Source organism: Xyrauchen texanus, chromosome 35 (genome assembly GCF_025860055.1).
Source record: "Xyrauchen texanus isolate HMW12.3.18 chromosome 35, RBS_HiC_50CHRs, whole genome shotgun sequence".
NCBI classification, from domain to species: Eukaryota; Metazoa; Chordata; class Actinopteri; order Cypriniformes; family Catostomidae; genus Xyrauchen; species Xyrauchen texanus.
Genome location: NC_068310.1, coordinates 33,267,713 through 33,278,121, shown reverse-complemented (window position 1 = coordinate 33,278,121; position 10,409 = coordinate 33,267,713). Strand labels below are relative to the sequence as shown.

General features: G+C 38.6%; 1 long non-coding RNA gene across 1 annotated transcript; it reads right to left on the bottom strand.

Annotated features, from left to right (window-relative positions):
* Positions 1-320: 320 nt before the first annotated feature.
* Positions 321-9,760, bottom strand: LOC127628509 (uncharacterized). Its single transcript, XR_007968681.1, has 5 exons — positions 9,745-9,760; positions 9,526-9,678; positions 2,801-2,916; positions 2,648-2,680; positions 321-390 (listed from the first exon to the last, which is right to left on the bottom strand). It is a non-coding gene; the product is annotated as an uncharacterized LOC127628509 (long non-coding RNA).
* Between the last annotated feature and the right edge of the window lie 649 nt (positions 9,761-10,409).

Genomic DNA, 10,409 nt, shown 5'->3' with positions numbered 1-10,409 from the left:
AAATTTAAGCATTGGGCAGTTTTCTGTTCTCATAAAATTAAGTACACTTCATTCACTATAAGCACAGCTATAAACATCATGAAGATTTGTCACCACGCTCAATCCAGGATCATGTCCCTCAGAGAGTGAAAAAACAACTTTGTAACCTTGAGGAATGGCTGGGCTAAAATATATTCCCCTCTTACAACAGTCCGCCTGGCACAGATAAGCAGAGAAAGGCCAATCTCCCCACAGCCGGGACTTTCACCCCATCCGTCTCCCAGGACAACACAACAGAAGATATTGAAATAATAATTCAAAGATTACCAATATGTCAGTGTAGAGCTTCCTCATCTCTTCACTCCTCTTCATCAGCTGGCTGAGATCACTCTCATACTTCTCGATGACCATCTAGAGCCGGAGATAAAGGAAGAGCAGGTGTTATAGGTGAGCTTTCCGTTCCCTGAGCGATAGCACCGGCATTCTGAGTGCTATCAGCCTTAGAGGATGTGATCATGACACTTTACTTTCTTTCCTCATGGCATCAGAAACAGCTTTTACACAGTGAACAACAATCATAAGTATCTGTGCTGTAGAGGATGTAGACTAATGTCCTTTTGCTCTATGGAGTTGTGCTAGAATTATGCAGTATATAAGCATTATATACAGTACAGGTGGTTAGAAATCACTATATCATAGGGGGATTCACTTAACAGTTTTCAGCACAAAAACTCTCATCTTATTCACAAACCACCTGCAATACAGATTTTTGCATCTGTGCTGTTTTTCAATTGTTTTCAAAGTAAACAAGTGCTAGGAAGCGGCTCATTTTAGCTTATCGCGGCCCATTCGACCCGTTTCGCTGCCAACCCACCGGCCCACTTGGTTCTCCCAATGGCCAGTCCGCCCCTGATCAGCCACAAAGTGCGTCGGCCCACCGGGAATGCCCGGTATGCCAGACGCTATGCCTAAATTCTGAGATTAGAAAGTATTAGTGTGATGAGGACGAGGGCATGGCCGGGGGAGACGAGTCGGGGGCACCAGTTCTAGAGAGAGAGAGACATATGTGGCCGTTGTGTGTGTGCATGTGCTGTCTGTGTGTTTTATGTTATGTTTAAGTTTGTTTATGTCATAAAAGTTATGTTGACAGTTCTGCTGGTTCCCGCCTCCTCCATGCCCATTCTTTACCCATTACAATTAGTTCACGCATACATTTTCATTCTCACATAAGTTACCCTCATGCCATCCCAAATGTGTATGACTGTCTTTCTTCAGCAGAATGCAAATGAAGATATTTAGAAGAATATTTCAGCACTGTAGGTCCATAAAATGCAAGTGAATGGGTGCCAAATTTTTTAAAGCTCCAAAAAGCACATATAGCATCATAAAAGTAATCAGTTCGACTTCAGCGCATTAAGTAATTAGTCCTGTGAAGTACAACGCTAGATGAGTGTATTCACGATGTTCAAGGTCAAGCTCGTTGGCAAGTTCACGCAAAAACTGACACGTTATATACGGGGGAAAAACAGCAGTGCAATGTTGTTTACAACAGAGGAGCATAGATATCCATACATAGATGCCTCATTTGGCTTGTTTAAATATGTCAACTGCGGTGCCATCTAGGAACGGTGAAAAAGGAGAGCTGTTTAATCAGTTTGAATGCAAGTGAGTGAGTAGAGGAAATGCCTCAGACTGAGCACCTTGCTCAGACCGCTGCATAAAATCACGGTCTATTGAAACAGCTGCTAATAAGGGATCTATGTATGAATTTCTATGCAGAGTAGGCTTACGTGCTTACGTCACAAGAGAGGCAGTTTGAACTCCACCCTCGTCAACATACAAACCTCAAGCTGGCCGGACGTAAAAAATTTTATTCATATAATATTGATATATTTCTTACACACACACACACAGCATTTTGCTTCAGGAGACATTATTTAGACCACTGGAATGGTATGGATTATTTTTATGATGGCTATATGTACTTTTTAGAGCTTCAAAATGTTGGCACGCATTTACTTGCATTTTATGGACCCTCAGAGCTGAAATATTCTTTTAAAAATCTTCAGTTGTGTTCTGCTGAAGAAAGACAGTCACACACACCTTAGACGGCATGAGGATGTGTAAATCATGAGAGAATTTTCATATTTGTGAGAATTATTCCTTTAATAATGGGCAGACAGCATGCCATTATTATCCATGTGTTCATTCAAATTTATGTTCAGATCAAATAATTTATTGAAGTGCAATTAATGGTCACAATACAGATAAATAGTTAAATAATCAATACATTACCATTAATTCTTTGAATAATTTTGGGTGTTGATTGGTGGTGTTTTTCCATTTGTATGCTTTCCTGTATTGAATGACCTTTAGAAACTCGTTCTTCACAACTAAAAGATGATAGAGGGGAAATGTCTTGATTTGAAGTGGCCAAATTCTTCAGGCCAAGTCACGTAAAATGGTCCCTCTGCACTCTATGAATAATATTGCTAGGCCTTTATGCAATAATGCTCTAGCGACAAGCTTGTCTCTAATGCTTGGCCTATTAAAAACTAAATTGCAAGTTAAAAGTGCTCAATCAAGCATCACATTCTCCATCACTGATTTCTGCAAACAAGTTTGCTGCAGCATCATCGCAAAATGCATCAGATAAGGTGACACGTACCGTCCACCTCTGCTGTCAGGCCTTTAACTGAGGCTGCAAGAAAACCACAAAAACACACAAATCAAAAGGCATTCAATCAAATCAGCCCAAAAAAACATCGATGGCTTCTTCCCTTTCAATTAAATTTTGATTAAAGTACCCCCTGGAACATACTCGAATTCCACAAGCTCAAGGAAAAAGGTGGCCAAACGTGGTTCTTGCAACATGATCTGCTCCACTAGGGCATGCAGCAAGGTGAACTTCCGATTGTTCCCACGCAGCTGAGGGAGCTGGAGAAAAAGGAAGGAAAATAATACGTGTTTGAGGAAGCCCTTAAAGATGAAGTGTGCAATTATTCTACAGTATGTTAAAAGTGAACTCAGTTTTTTTTAAATTGTTAAACTTTTAATCAACAATACATACCAAATAAATAAATCCATAGACGTGAAATATTCATTTGTGTTGAAACTATGCTATTATAAGGAAAGAAAGAAATCGAGACTTTTCCTAGAAATCTAGAGTTCTGTTGGTGTTTATTTTGCAAAAATGACAAATGTGACATTGTTACGCTTTGTACAATACAAACTGCCAAATTAAAAATATATGGACATGAAATATTGATTTGAGTTACATTTATTCTTTTGGCTACTTTTTAGAGATCTCAGAGTTTTACGAGAATATGACTCGCAATATCTGGGTGACATCTCACTTGATCCCCTGATGTGCGGTCATTATTCAGAAATATCAGACCGCAAATACATTTACGTATTTGCTCTAAAATGGCTTAAAAGGATGTGTGTGTGTGTGGTTGTGTGTTTATGATTGTTTATCATTGCAAATGTATATTCAGATGTATCGCACAGCCTATGTACATGGCTATACAAAACCACTAATGCTCACACATCCCCAATCATATCCCATCTATCCGGCGGGTACTAAATGCAGAGGAGCAGGTAAACAAATATTGATCTTGCTTGCATGTGTTTGTGAATACACGCATTTGTGTGAGTTTGTGTACTCACGCATGTCTCTTTGAATACCAATACCTTGCCCAAGGCCAACGTAAGAGAGTGAGATGAAAATTCAAAATTGGACTAAAAATGGAAGGGATAACGTCCATGTACTGCAAGCACAGCTCTTTTGTGTACATCTGAAAAAACTGTTAACATTCCTCCACAAGGATCTCCATGACATTGCTCAGACTCTACTCTCTCATTAAATCTACAGACAAAATACAAATGCTGTAGAGTATTGCAGACTTGCATGAGAGTCTCTGGAGAATAAATGAATTCGTCCAGTGGGCTATAGGTGATAATGATACAGGAGTGCTTGTCTTTAGTCTTCAGCTCAGCTCCTGTACAGAATAAATGCAGCTAATAACTCAAAAAGGTTTTACACTTTTCAGTAGTATGTGCATAACCTAAATATTAAGACTTTGCTCAAATAGGCAGTAACAATCTTTTGTGTGTGTGTGTGTGTGTGTGTGTGTGTCCGGCACTATATCGTTTAGTTTTATGCAGTCTAAACAACAAAACAACACATAGAATGCAATTTTTGCAAACCTGAAACCTTGAAACCACATTAACATAATTTTAGGTGCGCTATTCCTTTAAGAGCAATCATTTCTGCTGCTCTCTATCTGAAGAGGTCTACAGAGAACAAGAGTGGGGATCTGTCAAGCACTCTAGATGTGTTCTTCATGGTAATGCATGTAGACACGAAGCCACTGCGACAATTTTTAGGTGCCTCTCATTTAAAACACACAGGGGGCTAACAGGTAATCCTTGTCTAGTGTCTCTTTCTAGTAATAAATGGCACCATTTGAGTCCCTAAAAAATAGCACCCAACAAAGTGGCGTAATAATTAAAAATCAGTATATATGGTGTCAATTATGGACACAACATCCTGAGACCCAAGAAAAAAAAGTTTTGGGAATTTTATTTTGTTTTACATCAATATAGTGTCTGGGGCATAAGATACTGTCACGATAAATTTTTTAACCCTATTTTATTTGATGTTCTCTGTAGAGAATGTCAGAACCCAGTTATTCTGAAAATGAAGGAATTTTTATGAATTTTTTATCCCCTTTTCACCCAGTTTAGAATGTCTTATTCCCACTACTTAGTAGGTCCTCGTGGTGGCGTGGTTACTCACCTTAATCCGGATGGTGGAGGACAAGTATCAGTTGCATCCGCTTCTGAGATTGTCAATCCACAGATCTCATCACGTGGCTCGTTTTGCATGACACCACGGAGACTCTGCATGTTGAAGCTCATGCTACTCTCTGCAAACCACGCACAACTTACCACGCGCCCCATTGAGAGCGCGAACCACTAATCGCAACCACGAGGAGTTTACCCCATGTGACTCTACCCTCCCTAGCAACCAGGCAAATTTGGTTGCTTAGGAGACCAGGCTGGAGTCACTCAGCAAGCCCTGGATTTGGACTCACGACTCCAGGGATGGTAGTCAGCGTCAATACTCGTTGAGCTACCCAAGACCCCCTCAAAAATCAAGTTTTAAGTTTTTAGCTAATTTTCTCCTTAGTTTCTTTTATGCACTCCTGTATTCATATGAATAAGCAGTGTCTGCATTTAATCAATGTTCAAATATAATGAGTGTTTGTCAGCACTCTGGAAAAGCAATCTCATTTCATAGGAAGATCTCATATTTTAGAGATATTATTTTATTTTTTTCCCTATTCATGTGACTTTTTTTTATTGAGATGTGTATTTACAGGAAAAAAATTGAAAAGCGATAAAATATTAATAATAAATCAAAAAATAAACAACTAATGTTTATCTGGAAACACTTTATTTTAAGGGTCCACATTAATGTATTAGTTAAGCATGAATAAGACAGTAATTAATAATTAATTAAACGTAAATTAAGGTTATCTAAGCCATCATTTGCAAATTATTAAACAGAAAAAGTAATGTAATCAGAGTTCAATTACAGTGATCATATATCATGTTTACTTAACAATATTAAGCCAGTAATTAAGGTTAAACATTATTGACTTTACAAAGCGGTCACTTGTAAATTATTAACTACTTGGCTCTTTTTTTTTCAAAACTGAAAGTTTAACCTACTGAAGTTATGGGTTTGTTTTGCACGTTTCAGTTACAATAAATGCCAGTAAGTTTACAGCAAATACTGTATATAAAAAAAAAACTAGCCGTAACCCTAATAAATGTCAAGAAAATGTATTAATTTTTTAAACTTCTGAACAAGGAGTCAGTTAGCCAATTATCTATAAATTATATTTATGTTCTTTTTAAGTCAATCAACTTAAAATACCACTTAAGTGCAAAACAACCCAAAACTTGAGAAGGTCGAATTTTCACTTTAGTCTTCATAGGGGGTCTTTAATAGAATATGTTAGTAATTTATAAGTAACAAATTATTAAAACCAACGCTAATTAGTCATAATTACTGTTTAAACATATTTAAATAAACTTAAATACAATATGATAAATGCAAAAACAACTTTAAAACTTTAATAGTAGATTTTAGTAATTTATTAATAACAGTTTTTATAAAGCCAATACATAATAGGCAAGGCAAGTTTATTTACAGTTCAGAAAGTAATCAGATCCCTTCATTTTCACATTTTGTTATGTTGTAGCCTTATGCCAAATGCTTTAAATTAGTTTTTTTATCAACTCTACTACCCCATAATGACAAAGCAAAAAAAAAGATTTTTCATTTTAACTGAAATCTTTTCAAATTAACTGAAATATCACATTGACATTATTATTATTCTCTCAGTACTTAGTTGAAGCACCTTTGGCAGCAATTAGAGCCTTAAGTCTTTTGGGGTATGATGTGACAAGCTTTGCACACCTGGATTTGGGGATTTTCTGCCATTCTTCTCTGCAAATCCTCAAGCTCTGGCAGGTTGGATGGGGACCATCGGTGGACCATTTTCAGCTCTCTCCAGAGATGTTCGATTGGGTTCAGTTCTGGGCTCTGGCTGGGCCACTCAAGGACATTCACAGAGTTGTCCCTAAGCCACTCTTGTATTGTCTTGGCAGTGTGCTTAGGGTCGTTGTCCTGTTGGAAGGAGAACCTTCGGCCCAGTCTGAGGTCCTGAGCACTCTGGAACAGGTTTTCATTAAGGATATCACTGTATTTTGTGGCATTCCGCTTTCCTTCAACCCTGACCAGTCCTCCAGTCCCTACCACTGAAGTGGTAGTGGTGGCAGTGGTGGCTCAGTGGTTGAGGCTCAGGGTTATTGACCAGAAGGTCGGGGGTTCAAGCCCCAGCACCACCAAAATGCCACTGTTGGGCCCTTGAGCAAGGCACTTAACTCCAGGTTGCTCTGGGGGAATTGTCCCTGTAATAAGTGCACTGTAAGTCGCTTTGGATAAAATTGTCTGCCAAATGCATAAATGTAAAAACACCCCCACAGCATGATGCTACCACCACCATGCTTCAGCATTGGGATGATATAAGTGATGAGTGGTGCCTGTTTTCCTCCAGACATGATGCTTGGAATTGAGGCCAAACTGTTTAATCTTCAGTTCATCAGACCAGAGAATCTTGTTTCTCACAGTCTGAGATTACTTTAAGTGCTTTTTTGCAAATTCCAAGCGGGCTTTCATGTATCTTACACTGAGGAGAGGCCACTCTGCCATTAAGATCCAGATTGGTGGAGTGTTGCAGTCATGGTTGTCTTTCTGCAAGTTTTTCCCATCTCCACACATGATCTCTGGAGCTCAACCAGAGTGTCCATAGGGTTCTTGGTCACCTCTCTTAACAAGGCCCTTCTCCCACAATTGCTCGTATATCCAGATATTGTAATGAATATCCAGAGAGGAATCAGCATTATTAGAAGATCCGGATTGAGTTATGTTATCTCAGAGCCAATAAAAAACCTTTTGCTCAGCTCATGGTTACGGATATAAAATAACACTTCTCACTCAGAGAGGACTCATTAGCTAAGAAGAAAGTCATTGTACATAGCAGGCAAGGGCCCTTAAATGTTGCCACTGAGGAACTGGGCTTCCAGTGCTCTAGCTGCTAAAATCAATACAAATTACCGCTGTGTCACTAATGACTCTACAAATGCCAAAACAAATGTCTGCGCCATGTTGCTAATGAAATGGGCCGCTGTGGCAAGAGTTTGTGGCAAAGAGGAACAAATAGTAGAGCTAGTAGAACAATGCGCTGGCAACGCCAAAGTCATGGGTTTGATTCCCATGGTTAGCTTGAATAAAATAATTTGGCAAACGTTACTGGATTGCAATGGAAACTGTGCCAAATGTGTGTGGGAGCATGAATCTGCAGGATTAATTCGAATCTCTCTTGTGCAAAGTTTGTTTCTCTTCTGTCCAGCATGGTGCCTCATAGCAGCTCTAATCGCACTGAGAAATGCTGGTTTCAGAGTTTTATTGCAATATATTGATATATGACTGTATCTGCGCCAGTGTTGGGGAAGTTGCTTTGAAGCGGTAGCTTCCCAAGCTACAAACTACTCATGACATAAGTAGTTAAACTACAGTCAAGCTACACTTTTTAAAAAGTAGTTGGCTACCCTACAAGCTAATAACTATGGAGCCAGAATGATCTCAAAAAGAGAATTTACATGTATGCACAGCATTGAGTGAGGGCACAAATATTTCCGCAATTGCCTACACAAATAATTAAGTCTTGTTTGCGTTTTATGCTGTTTTTCATTTAAGTGCCCTGTTTTCAGTTCTGTTTGTTGGTTTTTAATGAATGTTCTGTGTACATGGTTGTGTGTGCATTGTACAGTGTAACGGTTTGCTTCCATCTGTTCCCGTTTGTTCCTGCTCTGATCTGGAATTACCTGTTCAGTATTTGGATTATCTCTTGTGTTTGGATCCATCCCTGCTTTGATTAGTCCCGGCAATCGTTGCACCATGGTTTAGTACTATAGGTAAACCATGGTTTTGGTAGATAAACCATTGTAGCCACAACATTAATCATAGTTACAACAGTCATGGTTCCTACTATATTACTATAGTAAAACCATAGTATTAGTAATCATCCTAAGGGTTCAAATAATATGGTTGTAACATTAAATTGAACATGAATCTATTCTTAATATACACTAATAAATGATATACTATAAATACCCTATATAACTTAATCAAAACATATGAACTGCAACAATAACGCTACAAAAAAGGGCAAAGTCCAATTAAAGGGATAGTACACACATTATCATTTTTAGAAGAATATTTCAGTTCTGTAGGTCCACAAAATGCAAGTGAATGGGTGCCAAAATGCATTGTATGGGCCAAAAGAGCTGAGAAAGTCTTTTAAAAATCTTCATTTGAGTTCAGTGGATGAAAGTCATACTCATCTGGGATGGCATAAGGGTGAGTAAATGATGAGAGAACTTTCATTTTTGGGTGAACTATTCCTTTATTGCTGCACGAGGCTCAAGTGAATCAGTGAATCATTTATGTGAACTAGTTCAAAAACTGATTCATTTAAATGATTTGGTTCCAGAAATACATGACAGAGGACGGTTTAAGTGAACTCGTTTGATTACTCCCTCAGCTCCTCGACTCACAAATGTAGCGTTTTGTGACACTACAGTGCTATTCATTGGAAAATGTAGCTTGTTAATTGAAAAGCCAAACTATTGTGAAAATGGCGACTGTTGAACTACTCAAAAATGCAGTTAAGTTACTAGCATCGTTACTTTTGGTTAACTACTCCAACACTGATAAGTTACCCGATAAGATAACTGATTTGTTAGGTTGTGTGCGCTGGTAGTATGCCAAGGAACAAACATAACCAGAAGAAAGACCAAAGGAAAAATAAAAAGACAAAATGTATCTTCTGCATGCGAATGAAAAATTTGATTAGCACTTGCTCTCGCCATGCCCCATAGGTCATTTGCCTGCAGTGCGGGTCTTACCTTAGTTAAGGATGAGAAGCAAAATCCCTTGGCCCTCTCCCTGCCTGCATTCTGGTTGAGGTAATTGCCCACAGCAAGAAGGTGCTCCAGCACGCTGACAAATGACTCGCAAGCCCACAGCTGCTGGCACATGTTGATCTTCAGGCTAATCAGCTGCAAGATAAACAGAGAGGCCAGAGCATGTAATCTCTAACTTATTTAACTTCAAAATGTTCCTACCTCTCACTTAACAGCCATAGGCACTTAAGAGCAGCCGGATTTCTCTGTGGCCCTGTTGACATAGTTGGCTCTTTTAAAGTGTGCATCAGTGCCGACACAGGAAGTGTTGTAACTTATTCTTTGAATTTTGAAAGAGATTGAAAGTGCATACAGTTTAGGTTAAAGGGTTCTTGAGGATCAAAAGACAGAACTGAAGTCAACAAGACACTTACTGTGGTTAAGATTATAGAAAATGATCCCAGTCAACTTGTTAATACACATAGTGGATGACCTTGTTGTAATGTAATATAAGAAAGATAAGTATATGTATATGTATGTTTCTATAGTCTACGATTGGCTGATTAAATAATCACATGGATGATTGTTGGTGCCAGACGGGCTGGTTTGTGTATTTCTGTAACTGCTGATCTCCTGAGATTTTTTAGAATTTACTCAGAATGGTGCCAAACACCAAAAACATCCATTGAGTGGCAGTTCTATGGAAAGAAACGCCTTGTTAATGAGAGAGCTCAACAGAGAATGGCCAGACTGGTTTGAACTGTCAAAGTCTACAGTAACTCATATAACCGCTCCATACAATTGTGATAAGAATAGCATCTCAGTAAAAATATATAAATATCAGAAAAGTCTCAAAAGCTGAAACCCCTTTAGACCCTCATGACTGT